Source organism: Ixodes scapularis, unplaced genomic scaffold (assembly GCF_016920785.2).
Source record: "Ixodes scapularis isolate PalLabHiFi unplaced genomic scaffold, ASM1692078v2 PGA_scaffold0__279_contigs__length_252992795, whole genome shotgun sequence".
Classification (NCBI taxonomy): domain Eukaryota; kingdom Metazoa; phylum Arthropoda; class Arachnida; order Ixodida; family Ixodidae; genus Ixodes; species Ixodes scapularis.
This window is the reverse complement of record NW_024609835.1, coordinates 208,151,721-208,166,022: the sequence shown is the minus strand read 5'-3', so window position 1 is coordinate 208,166,022 and position 14,302 is coordinate 208,151,721. Positions and strand designations below refer to the sequence as shown.

At 45.8% G+C, this 14,302-nt stretch overlaps 1 protein-coding gene across 1 annotated transcript in view; it reads right to left on the bottom strand.

The window, feature by feature from the left end:
• LOC121047041 overlaps positions 1-14,302 on the bottom strand; it is a 135,414-nt gene that overhangs the window by 106,786 nt on the left and 14,326 nt on the right. The window lies entirely within an intron of this gene.

Here is a 14,302-nt window from a genome sequence, read left to right as displayed (position 1 = left end):
CTAAATTGAAAAATTAAAAAAGTTAGTTAAATTATTCTAGTTAATTAGCTAACTAATTACCTAATTTCACCTTTTTTCCAGTGGCCGCCATGGCCATTAACACTTCCCCAGGGCTTAAATTACTCTATCTCACGTTCCCCCTTTTTTTTTTTGTTGAAAAATTGGTGCAGCCAAAAAAAAAAATGAACACCCTGTATATTTTACAATCCTTTTTAATGGAAAAACGAAATGTGTGCTTGAGCCACTTCTGCTATGTTTGGGCGTGTGTTTAGTAGATCTGGTGCGAGATTGTAATGTGCTGTGTACCGTAATTAGTTCGAACCCTAGGTTTCGTATACTGTGCACTTCTGAGACTGCAATTTGCCGATTTTTGATCGAAGATATAACGAAAGGGTGCTTGGTTCTGTCTACTTTTATTAAAACATCATAGAAAATATGATAAAATATTCCGTTTTGTATAAAAGGGTAAATCTGTGTGCCATTGTGTGCGTACATTTCAGCGCTAGTGCGAGCGTGTCTTCGCGATTGACGACGGAAGTCCTTAGTTATTTGGTGGTTGTATCACGACGCGATTTTATTTTTGATTACATAATGTATATAGACTTACCTTTTGTCGTCATACGGAAACTCAATAGAAACACATATTTTAACAAAGGATAGATATATTTATAAAAGTATAATCAATGGTAAATGTATTCCTTTTTAGCATAATTATCCAAGTGTGTATGTCATCCGAGTCTCTAAAGAGTTTTTCGTGTGGCTCGTATAAACGTCGATACTACGACTACAACGGTAGCTGGTATTTGTGGATATAGATCACGGAAACCCTGCGGAGATGATCCAGACGCACAATTTATCCTATCCTTCTGCCCCTTTAAGGGGCATCCACACGAAGGAGAAATCTGCCCCTTTCCTCCGCGGATCGTGCATCACGTGAGACATACGTCATCCCTTTTTGACGCCTCGCGGCGCGTTCTCCTCCGTGGCGGAGGCGCGGAGGCTTTGTGCTGACAGCACGAAAGCTCCGCAAGTGCACGCGGCGGAGCCGGGGGCGGAGTTTCCCGGGATGTTGACGTCACGGCATCCGTCCGCGGAGTTCTCCTTCGTGTGGATACCACTTTAAAGGGATACTGAACCAAAGAATATAGACCTTTCCAGAAAAGGGCTGCTGGCCGGTTTCATTTTCAGTGTTCGTGCGTATCCCGCTTGATTTGCTCGTTTTCCGAAGCGACGCCACACGCGCGTGCTGAGCTGTGGAGATCGCACGCTGAGCTGTGGATTTGTAAACATTGGAAAGGTCTATAGTGTCCATAATAAGTGGCGCACGTTCTTTCCACGAGCCAGCAGCCGCTGGTGTGCGCGAGCACACGCAACGAAAATGACGTCAAAGACCTGCATTCGCGCTTAAGAGGACAGTGAAATGCATGGGCTTCGGGCCAAAAGAGAAAAAGACAGGCTTTTCATCTCTGCAAGTGAAAGCTACGTATACAAATTAATCGCTTACCTTTTACACCAGACACCACCGTGTAGATGAAAAACTTGTCTTTATTCTGCTTTGGCCCGAAGCCCATACATTTCGCTGTCATCTTAACAGCAAATGGAGGTCTTTGACATAACTTTTGTTGCCTGTGCTCGCGCACACAGGCGGCTACTGGCTCGTGGAAAGAACGTGCGCCACTTATTATGGACACTAAAATTCTTGGTTCAGTATCCCTTTAATACCGAGAAGCGTCTATCGGCAGGTATCAAGGCTGGGGCCAAAATTTTGAGAACCTTTTTGATGCATGCCAAACATCAAGGAAAAGAAAGGCGAGCTGACTCTGCGTGTTAATGAAGTAACCAAACAAGAACCTCACTGCTTAAGCCGAAAAGGAACGAGTAGAGTAGGACCGCTCGGCCAGCAAAGAGTTGAACCCCTTTAAACATTTGACTAAACACCCCGTGACTTGGAGGAGAAGGAACGGACAAACACAGCTGAAATTTATTCGATAACGAAGGCTTATTATATAGGCATCAAATCCTATATAAAGCAGTCTCTCTCGTCTCTTGTGTTATGTAGAATATGATGACTATATAAGCCCTTTTGTTCTCGAATTTCTCGAATAAATTTTCAGCTGTGATTGAGACTTCGTGTTTGTCCGTCCCTTCGCGTCTCAGTCTCGAATTTTCAGTCAGATATGCAATCACCACCAGCTCGTTTGTGCTCTAACATTTTGTTCACTAGTTGAACCCCCGTCTAAATGTAGGGCGCTGCTGGTGCAGCTACCATAGTAGCACAGTTCTTAGGGTTGAACTTTGATCTTTGCTTGGCAATTGTGTTCTTGAATGCTCCGAAAGAAATTATAACCAAACGCAATATTATTTTATTAGTGCCTGAAGATATTTGCCCTAAAATTGCAAAGTTTGGTATCGCTGTCTAAATGTTTGGTTGTCACCTGGCTTCTTTGGGCCCCAGTTCCCCCGAAAAATGCCAGAATAGCACTTCACTGCCGGTTGTTTGACAGATCAGATAAGGATTGTGTATAGCACTTTGTAGATATGTGGAAAGCGGGAGAAAAGTCATAAAAGATAAAAAGAAAACTACTTTGGCACCAACTAACGAATTGGAGCAAAATGTTTTTTGGCCCAAGTTAGGCCCCTGGATTCCCAAATATTGGGTTGATAGGCATCTTTTGGCGTATTGCCTAGGTAGCTTTTTGTCTTCCAGATCTCACTCGCGGTCACCTCTTAGCAAAGGGAATTTTCGGGGTTGAGAGGACCAAATATAACACGTCGAACAGATCCGACTGGAAAAATAAAACGGAGAAGATCGGCAAACTTTATTTTTAAACAAGTGCCTTTGATTGCCAAAGCTCCACTTGACATACTAGAGCCCTAGAAACATTGACATGCTTTTGGAGCAGACAATAAAAAAAAAAATCTGGTCTCAGAGTAAAAATACCTTTTTTTCGTAAACGTGGTTTTGAAATGTTGCTTGAGAGCAACATTGGGCACCCACAGCATTACAATTTCGTTTAACGACTGAAAGCAGTTATTACGTGGGAGAAGGCACAAGTGCATTTTGAATTTTGCACTGTACAGAGAGGCGTAGCGAGATTTGTAATATTTTTGCCTGTTTTCCTTCTCGCAGTTGTGAGACCAGTGGTACACACCATCATACCGTACATCCACTGTCGGCATTGGTTTTAAAGGACGTGTGATCTCTTTTGAGATGCATTTCGATCTTTTACTGCTATGCGCAGGTATATTTGTGCTCGCGACAGCGCGCTAAATCTATTGAGGCGTACGTGGTGCTAGAAAAAATCAATCACCCTTGCGTTATTCTGAATGACTGGGCAATGAGGGGCATCAATGGGTTAAAAACTGGAGACGGAAGCCTTTGTCGCGCGTTGTTAAGCAGATCACAGTTACCTTTCTTTTTCTTTTTTTGTAGACTTTTTTTTTTTTTGCGGAGGAGGGGAGGGGGTTTTGGGGAAAAAGGTGGAGGGTAAGAGCCACCAGGGGCGCTTGCGCTTCCCATAGGTACGTGCATTCGCTTAGGGCATAGCATGCTGGAGTGCATGACAAAACGTGCAATGCTATACGAGAAACCAGCCGGGACCACCGGGAGCTCAGAAAAATTCTAAAGGCTTAAAAGCGACATTTCAGAAGAACCGTAACAATGCGTCAGCGCGATGCCATTGCCTATAAGTAAAGTTCCCATGAATAAGTTCACTGATTAACCAGCTGTGAGCGCAGCAAGCCTAAGGTTATCGGCCCAAGCTCTATCTAATATCTGATCCACCTGTAATGACGATCGAAATCGAAAGTCCCACGAAAATTTTCGCTGGATATTCCAGCAGACTAGTTTTAAGCCGTAGCCTTTCAGTGGTCCACGCATAATGCCATGCTCAAACAGACCAAGCTTCTGCTCGGAAAGCATCATCAGTTTTCTTCAGTGTATACGGTTATGAGAATTGAAAGATCGCAACCAGCTGATTTGTGGACAGCGGGTTGCGGAAATTTACGCCGTCTGTAACTAAATCTACGACAGCCGAGTTGCTTGAAGTCATCGCAACTATAAACTACAGGCTGCAGCAACCAACGTTTGTAGATAAACGTTGGTAGCGACTGCACTCTCGCATTCCCACCCATCACTCCGAACAGCAAGGCACCAGTTTCGGTTTGAGGTTGGTATTCTTTCTACAACATAGATGGCGGCAGCATCAGTATTCCGCACTTGGTGCATTTGGCGAATTCGTTTGAGTCCAGTTCTCCGTGCAACACTCGGTGGGTGCGATGCATTCTGGGAGAGAACTCGGAACGGTGCCAGTGCGTGTGAAACGAACTCGCTATAAAATACCGCTACCAGACGCATTGTCTGCTAACATGAGGGAATAATAATGAGTTTGTTTGCTACTAGGTATCATTCTCTGACAGAAACAGAACAACGAACAGACTGGCAAGTCATCTGCGAACAGAGCCAAAAAGGGACAATCGTGTGCTACGAATCGTGTTTGCGCAGAATGAGATCAAAAACTAATTGAAATATGGAACATCGGCTATTTTACGGATGCAATTGTTGTCCTGTGCTTCGTTTGGCTATGCTGATTTGTTTTCTGGCCGTGTGTAACTTGACACCCACTGGTGCTAAAACAAGAGCTTGGGACAAGCACCAACCTTACCACGATATCGATCTCACTATCCGAAAGAAGGTGACAGGATCTCACCAAAAAATTGCCCCGTCGACAGCGAAAAGAATTCTCATTAGTCAAGAGTGCTCGGCTGTGGCACTGTGTCCAATCACAGTGCGGACCTAGTAAGATCTTGATCACGATCTCAACGATGACCAAAATCGGGCCCCAAAAACATTTTCTTCTTTCTGTTTTGGCGCTAGTTCTCTGTGTCTGTGAAAGTGCCTATATATTTGCAAATATAGAGATCTAAAATAGAAAGATGAAGCTAATTTTTTTTAATTATTTATTGTGGGCTGGAATTGGGAGAAGTATTCTTAGAAATTTGGTTCTGTCATGTTTCACTTCTGTGACAGTCATGCAAATGTGTATGTATGCTCTACTTTCAGTTCCGAAAAGACTAAAACCGCCAGACAAGGATCGAGCTAATGAAGCTAATGCCGGAAGGAGTGGCAATTATCATCAGTCTTGCCTCCAGGAAGATTTTGAGATGCAACAAAGAGCTGCTGGAGCACATCACCGAGATCTCAGTGGAAGGTGCCAACTGCAAGCTCATGAAGCGTAAGCTCCAAGTATTGGATTTAATTGCTGAGTGCCTTTTCCGTTGACAAGAAGGCCCCAGCATTTTCTAAGAACTCCAGAAGGGTTTTGTTATTGCATTTTTATACTCGCAACTCATTCACTTTGCCAATTTCGTTTTTCTAGCCTGGCTCAGCTGGCAAGCTGAGCAGTGAGTCTGAAACTGTACCATTGTTTCCGGTCAGACTGTCCATTATTATTTATTCTTCCCTGCTATTGTGATATGTCTCCACTGTAGTCATGACAGGTGTTTGAATGGTGGCTCCTTCTACGCATGAGTCCTAGGAAACATTTTGTAAGTGATGAGGTGCCCACAATCATGGGCGTCAGCAAAGTGGCGGAAAAGGGGGGGGGGGGTTATTCTGAAGGGGTGTAGCTTTCAAACCTATAACTTTGAAAGAAAACGAGGTTTGCCCCCCTCCCCCTCCTTTTCCTGCGGAGCATACTGCAGATGCCCATGCCCGCAATCTAGGTCAACAGTTCTGGAATGAGGGTCTGTGGAACCTCTCCGTAAAGGCATTTTAGGAATCCGCAAAACTATGCCGGCAATAATTTTTTTATTTAATATGATTTGGGGCATTGAGTTGAGCCCAGTCCAGCCATGGCGCATTCACAGCTCCGGAAGAAAAAGGAATCTACAGAAGAATACCTCTTTTCACTCTTCCCCCTTTTTATTCTTGCTAAACACGTTTGCAGTCAACCCCTACCCCCTTCCCCTTTTTTTACGCTGCCTGTCGTCTCCCATCACTTCCGCCAGTCCAAAAAGGGTTTGCTTGCCACCATTTGCGTTTTTTTTCTTTTCTCTATAGCATCCTTTCTGCTAAAGTGGAATGAGTGTAGACGGAGCTTCTTCCCCTCACCGTACCGTCTTAATCTGCAACATACTATACTCCCGGGAACAATATAAATAGCCTTGTATCTTTTCTGCCGCCACAAATGCTGTGCAGGGAGTAGCTTAGCATGTTTTTGGCAGAGGCTTTTGCTGCCACCACACGCCGCGCTAAGTGGAGTGCCATGGTGTGTGCATGCCACATGTCGCATAAAGCAGGGCACTTTCAAGCTGCGTGGATGCAATGAAGGCAGGAAAAACACCAGCGGAGCGGACAATACAGAGCATGTTATTAACAGCACTGGTTAATTCCCAATAAATCACAATCTGAATCATTACTGTAAAACCATTTATTTTCGCAAATCAGTCACAGAGGACATAATTGCGGCCACTAAATTTTGCGAATTCCGGACGCCTGCATTGAAACCCTTAAAGAGATCATGAAAGCAATTTTGAATTTTTGTTTGACGACTGAAATGGGCGTCGGGCTCGTCTCAGACACTGTTGACCAAGTTCCAGCCCGGACAGAAGTTTGTGTGCCACACCAATCAATTAAACAGTGGTTGGTACGATGCCTAAGACCCCCTCCCTCCCCCCCCCCCCCCCCCCCCCAAGACGGCAGCAGAAAGGTGAACTAAAGTGCGCCGTCAAAGCGTGACGACAACGGGCTCCTCGTCGAGCGATTGCTTCAAACAGTTGAAACAAATTATGTGCTCTTGGTTTAGAATTCGGTGGTGAGATGTCATACAAAAAGTAATTTGAATGTTGTATAATTTTTTAAAGTTGTAGTTTGGAATTAATAAGGTTCACAGCGTGTATAGGAATAGGTTCCATAGCATGTGTAGCGTGTAGGATGACAAGGAAGAAGACTTGTGGAACTAAATGACAGCTGTGTGCTGTGCTGGTTTTGAGACGGTGGTGTGTATGTTCCTTTTTGTTTCCTTGTCTCAAGGAAACAAATTTTTGACAGCAAATTTTGAACCCTGCTAGTGCACACCTTTCTGATCCAAAACTGGCTTCGAAACCCAGTAGGTTTCAAAGCCGGTTTCAAATAAGACAACCAACGCCAAAGTCAACTTCGAAACCTGGAATGTTTTGAAGTGATTTTTGGTGTTAGTTCCCGAAAAGATACGTTATCAGTTTGGTGGCCGGGAGCTAAAAGCATTTCATGCTTAACATCATACTCATCAGTGTGGCCTTTATTATTCTCTGACTGAATCAATTCTGCTTTTATATGCAGGAGGGAACCATCCCGACGGCACCCTGCGTTGCCTTCTCGGGGTATGATGTGGAGGCAGCGAAGAGCATGAATATACACGTTGATCCAGTTTGGCATTTCGAAGTGCAAGATGCGGAGGATGGCTTTACTGTGGTCATGGCGGCCTACTGGCTTTTCGGCTTCACCCATGGCCAGAAGACGTACAATACGAGCTGCCTTCTTGAGAAGCTTTGTCTTATTCTAATCTACTCACAGCTACGGCCAGTTGCAATCAAGGTGATTAATACAATCAAGGAAACACCTGTAGCCTGACTGCTGATCACATAGTGCGATCGCCAAAGTCTGTGAAACTCCTGCCAGGATTGTTTCGATTTTCGAAATCACTAAAGGCTTTGATTGTTTTTCTTGAGATGGCAGCTGCAAGTTGTGTGGCTCACATACCTAAGTATGCTTCAATTCATGACCAGCTTTATTTGTTTATATTCATTACATTTCTCTAGTCCTCTTTGTGGTTTCCTAGTCGTCAAACTATTAGGCACCTGTATGGAGTAGTTACATTTTGTTTTTACGCTTTTATCAAAACGGTTTGTGTCAGCATGTCTGGAATTCAGCACCCTTACTACGAAATGTAAATTAATCTTATGTTAAGATACTTTCTCAAAGTGGAGATGACTGGCATTAAATGTTGTGTTTCTTTATCGCTCCTGTTCCTACTTTGTGTATTACTTCAGTCAAAAGACACCACCAGTGTTCAATATGCCCCGTCCCAGCACAACCTTTTCAGCCTGGATAAAGTGAGCATGAGTGAGCACGTACTAAGCAGTACTGAAGGTAATGAACGTGCACTGCTGCATTTTCAAAGCTTCAGAAATGCTCTTTTTTAGAAAAAAATAAAAGCCAGGCATTGTTGTGGTATATTCATAACATTGTGGCTTTCTTGAAGAATGCGGGCATTCTGAAGGTGTTACCGAAGGCTTGCCAGGGTGACAGCGTGGTCGAAGGCGACAAGTGCGAGCTAGTACACGCTCTATCGCAAGCTCTTGTTCTGCGAAAACACTTCGCAAAGTCGCTCTTGCATGCCTGTAGCCTTTGCTGCCCTACAGTGGTAATGGTAGGCAACTCCGGCTGACACAAGAAATCATCCCATCGCTGCCACACTCCGTTTCCCTTTAAAGGGATGATGAACCGAAATTTGAATTTCAGAAAACGATGCAGAAGCCGTAGGCAGGACGCTACAATCCCTACAACACTACTCGTAGTCATAAGGCGATATCTCGAATGGACGGCCGTATTTTTGGAAAAAGAGGTTGAGATTGAACGAGGCCGATGAGGCGCGTGACGTCGAGATACCTAGTTTCCTCCTCTCTCCTCTTCGCCCCCTCAAGGCGGCGAGCCGGAGAAGATGTGAGGTCGTTCCCTCTCCTTCTCGAAGAAACAAGACAAACAAATCTGTCAAATGCGCCTATTTTTTTTTTTTTTTTAATAAGGTGATCCGTTCGAGATATCGCTGTATGAGTGATGTTTTGGTGTTTGTAGCATCTTGTTGCACGCTTTGCCGCCTTGTTTTGTGGAATCCAGATTTCGATTCAACATCCCTTTAAGTGCAAGTGAAACCGAAATGCCAAGAACTAGCACGTTGTCCTGAACGGCACAAGCACGCATGTTTAGCAACATTCAAAGCATGGAGCTTGCTCTTAAAGCCTTTGCATCAGGCTTCCTGTTGCAGCTGGTGTTACCGAAGCAAGCTTTTGGGCAAACATTTTTTTATAAGTAGAAACTTCACCTGCACCGCAGTGCTCCGACCGGTATTTGGAGTACTTAGTTGCGGGACTTTAGATAAAACGGAAGGGCATTGAGCAGTGCAAACTTCGATTATCGTCAGTTAAGTAGTATTCAGTTGCAGTAGTTGTTTTGCTTTACATACAAAAAGGCTGGAGTATGCTTAAATGCTGGGCTAGCAACAAATTGCTACCAGGGACCCTATGCTACACGACGGGACCAAGCGGAATCAAGGGACCGGAAGCCATCCAGCGACCTGGATGCAGGGATGGGTTCAGCTTCCACGGGATTGGTGCCACCTGGATCTTGTCCCAAAGGGCCAGCAGCAGCTCAATAGCCTATCATTGCGATGCGGGGATGGGGATGCCGAGCGAGCTCGGGACGTGCCGCCCACTCACTGTGAAGGCCAGGTGCTCCCACTGACTGGCTAGGTGCATGTTGATGAGTTCCTGGAAAATGTTGTTTACACCCATCCGCCGGAGCTTGGCGTTCGACGCGTACGGCGGCACCCCCAGTGCCAGCTAGTACGCCTTGCGAATAATCACGTCCATCGTGCCCTTACCTCTCGACAGCAGGTTGAGATACGGATTTGCACAGGTGATGCGGCTCACGACGAGTGCTTGGGTCAGCCGGATCAGGTCCGACTCCTTGAGCCCGTGTCTGTGACTCGTTATCCTTCTCAGCATGCGCATGACTTGCGTGGTTGTCTCGACGAGTCGATCGACTGTGTACTTGGCTCCGCCGTCCCGCTGGAGGTGAAGGTCGCAGGATCCGAACCTGCTTCACCACCGGCACGGGGGTACCATCCTTTAACGTGAGGCGGTTGTCCGCCTTCTTGTTCTTTGGGAATTGGCTTGCCCGCGCGGACGAGCAACAGCTGAGACTTATCGGAGATGCGCTGGAGGCTGCCGGCCTCGAGGTAGTTCTGCCCCGTCTCGATGACTTCTTCGAGGAAGTCTTAGCTCCCGCTGTCCGATCCCGACATAGTTCAAATCGTCAGGTCGTCCGCATAGAGTGGCATAGAGTGTATGCTTCATCCGGGGAATCCGTTCCAGTAGAGGAGGCGGCTTGCACATCGCCAGGTAACAAGGTGGGTGACAGGACCGAGCCTTGCCGGGTGCCCTTGCTCGGGATCGGGATGGTGCTTGTGCGGATGGACTCGACTCCAATGGTGGCCATCCAGTTTCTCAGGAAGTCCCGCACATAATCATGTATCCGGGGCCCGCACCCAGTCGAGGCCAGGTTCTCAAACACCAGCATGTGACTGACATGGTCAAAGGCGCCCTTTATATCCAGGGCCGCCCGCGTCGTCGTACAGGAGATTCTGTCAAGGGCATCCTCCTTGATTTGGAGCAGGACATCCTGCGTGGAGGTGTGACCAGAGCCCGAAAATGGTGTTCAGGTTGGCATTGAGTTGAATACAGGATGGTCCCCTCAAATATCGCTGTAAACACCTCATCAGGACATGGGCATTTAAAAAACTGGAATGGAGTGTCCAGGTCTGTGACGCTCGGCAGTGTCTCTATAGACCTGATGACCTCTATTTCTTTTGGATCCTTTTCAAGGGAGTATATTTTCCCCTTCAGGATACTTTTCTTGTTTCTGGCACTTACTACAGCAAGAACTGTTTCACCCTCACTTTCTTCTTTGCTTTCACAGCATTCATTTGATGTTAATGCGGAAGGGAATTGGTCGGATTCCACTCTTCGTTCCTCCGTAAAATGTGCTGACGTCCAATACCTTTCGTAAAAAGGGTACTTGAGATTCCAAAAATGACGAAGAGTGTGTAAACATATAATGCCAGCATTTCTTTTTTTTTTTATTTCCAATGAGCAACATCATATCATACCAGAACTCCCCCTAAGTGCACACTGCATTTCACAGCGCGCTAAACTATGCCGGAAAAATCGGCGCCCGCACGCAAAGGGGCGTTGTATCCTCAGCAGTGTATTTTACCTTGAAATTTTAAGGCGCGCCTTTCTTTTGCAGCTAGAACATCCTTCAAAATACTAAACATGCGTTCGCCACGGACGACCGAGTCTTCCGCCGGCAAACGCTGTCGTTTGCATACGATACGCCTTGAAATTTTCACCCCTGGTCGATCAGGCGCCGATTTTTCCGGTTGCTTTCTCATACCTTGTGCCACCCAGAAACACCGCGCGCCCCCGGAAATTAAAAAAAAAAAAATAAAAAAGAAAAAGAATGGAACGGGATTGAGTGTTTTGTTTACTTACCGACTTTGTACGTGGACCGCGCCACGTAGCGCTGCCTGACGCACGCGAGTTTTGGAACTAATTCATTTGACAGTTCCCTCCGAAGATGAAGCCACTGAAGCCACGGCGGTATTCGGACTGGTAGGCTGTTACCTTTCGAACGGGCGGAAGAAGACTATAGAGAATTCAGCAGCGAACGGGCGGAAACTCGATTACGTACAGCGTCAGTAGTCGACGCTTTGTTTTCTCGATTGCGTTCGCGGCGTTCACCGTGGACTCGGGCACTCGGCATCAGCCGAACCAGCTGGACGGCTGCCGGCGCGCGTACCGACAGCGTCGCCATAGCAACCACGCCGCGAGTGTGGTTGCCAGACAGAATTCACGCGATTTTTTTTTCTCATCACTCACGTTGAGTTACTAGAAGTTAGGCGCGTATCATTATAATACATTATGCTGTAAGAAGTTATTAAGGGATATGTGTACCTACCTAAGACAAATGCAGAAACAGTATTGAAAAATAAAATTGGCGTAATCTTTTCATATCTTGATTAAGACCAGCGTGGTCACCGGGCTAACCGATGCGCGAAATAGGAGGGCATATATACCGCTCGGGGCACTTCTCGGTTTGTATAAGTAGGATGTATGTACTATTTGTTGTGAGTTGTGCTATTGGTCAGTGCTTGTGTCCGCGTGTGTGACTGTGTATATGTGCAGTGATGTGTGTGTATGTTCATGTCGTGAATGAATGGGCCGTGCGACGGGCAGCCGAATAAAGTTGAAGATAAAGTAAGTAGGCAGGCGAGCTGGTTGATGTTACACATTTTTGAAAACCGGAGACGACGGACGAAGAAGGGGACGATGGGGCTTGTATTGCAATGCTTTGTACAAACTAAGTGAAGTGATAAAAGATGTACCCTGGCTAAAAGTTGCTGTGACGTGGGCAGTTCCGGAAGACGTGTGGGAGAGATGCTATATAAACGACTGTTCAAATAAAATTTAGTAGCTGCGTTTGAGACGTTTTGTGTGTTGTCCCCTTCTTCGTCCGTCGTCTCCGGGTTTCAAAAATGTGTAGCGAATAAAGTTGCTGTTTTTTTCTTCAAATATTTATTACTTTTTTTTTGTCGCTAGATGGGGGTTGTCGCCGCCCGATTTGAAAAGTATGGCGGTTGGTGATCTATAACTATTAGAGGGCTGGATACCATTAGTCCATCCATTGTGTTGATCGCTCCGATTTATTCCCGCTGGTAGCTGTGTCGCCGTGTTATGCTGCCTGATTGCAACAAAAGGAGGTTAGGCGGCTTCACCAGCGCGTGTTCTATGTGCTGAATGCCGCTGTTCATGCACAAACGTTCATGAGTGGATCACGCACGTAACAGAGGTGAGCACGGGCAATAGTTAGAGCGACACGAAGCGCGAGTGCGATACCTCCTGGCCGCTGTCGACAGAGGGTGTCGGAGCGATTCGTTGTCAACTTGTCGTCCACGGCAAGTGGGCGTTGTGTTCAATAAAGCCAGTCTGTCAGTGTTTGTAAGGCTATCCCTTCTTTATGAACGCTTCTGATGCGATGAAAATGCGACCGGCATTGAGCAGGCCGAGCGAGACTTCGGCGACAATCTTGGCTGTTCAGCCTCCAGCGGTTTCGGCCTTACTCGTATTACTTGCGGTGTTGGCGCTTTGACATAGAGATGTTTGGAAAGATTTTTTCGCCTACAGATGACACCAAACGAGCGTGCGAGCCGTATGCTCTTGCTCCGGCGAGAAGCCGCGTACGGCTTGCCAAGCCTTTTAATCGTATCGCCTGTCGCATACTGGCCGCCATATTGTTTTTAGGGTGTTAGCAGTTACACGATTTTCTTCACCTCCGGCGGCTAACACCCTTACACGAATAAAGGCGTTAGCCAGAGGACGAGCCATTTACACGAATAAGGGTGTAAAAATTTTAAGTGTGTGGCCCACGCCGAAAACCACCCATGTCCTTGATGAAAGCCGCCGGGCACCCATTGATAACTGCAGACCACACGGAGCCCACAAAAGTTGAAACTACTCGCAGCAAAGGAGCCGGATTAGTCCACGTACGAACGGGCGAAATGGGTATCCCTTTCGTTTAGCTCTACTCAGAGATTCGGAGAAAAATATCATTCACGCCCTGTACCTTACGTCCACGAGTTTTTTACTCTGCTGTTGGTTGCGACGGAAACGAATTAGAAATACTAATTATAAGCTAAGTTCTTTGAAAATACGCAATGGGGTGACCGGGGGGGGGGGGGGGGGGGGGGGCGTATTCTGTGCCACTTGTACTTGCATCAGTATTGAGTACATCAGCATTAAGGGCACATTTTAGGTGAAATTCGGATTCTAATGTCCGCGGCAGGGGCAACGCTTGCAACCCGAAGCAAGGGCAAAATATAATATCGGACCTAGCCACTGCAACCTTCAACATCAAGCGAGTCTGGTTAGCGCAGCAGTAACTGTTGAAAACACGCAAATCAGCTCATTTCTGCCACGGTATATCAACGTACTTCTTTGCTTCCGTAGCTGTATAAATAAGCTTTAAGTATCTTTGAAGTCTTTTCTTCTTCCAAATAAGCATAAAAGTTTATCCTTCATCTAAAATGCCTACATTGGTTCGTTTATTAAACATTGCGAAATAGACCAACCACGGCAAGGAGCATAATTTTGCCACCTTAATAAATATTGACCAATGTAACCGAATTATACACTAATAAATGATTAAAAGGTGGTGATTAATCGGGTTACAATTTTACGTGACGCCCAGCATTACGTGGAATGTTAATAACAAAATCATCCTCTTTAGTTGTACATTTAGATTTATTACAATTTATATATTTGTAATATATAAAACGAATATCTAAGGTATAGTATATATAAATGCTGTAACCGCATAGGAAGTTTCTTATTAATCTTGGATTGGTGTTTACATTTTAAACAACTATCTTCTTTTGCAGCAAAAGAACTAATGTATGGAGGCGAGTTTTATAGTATTCCCATG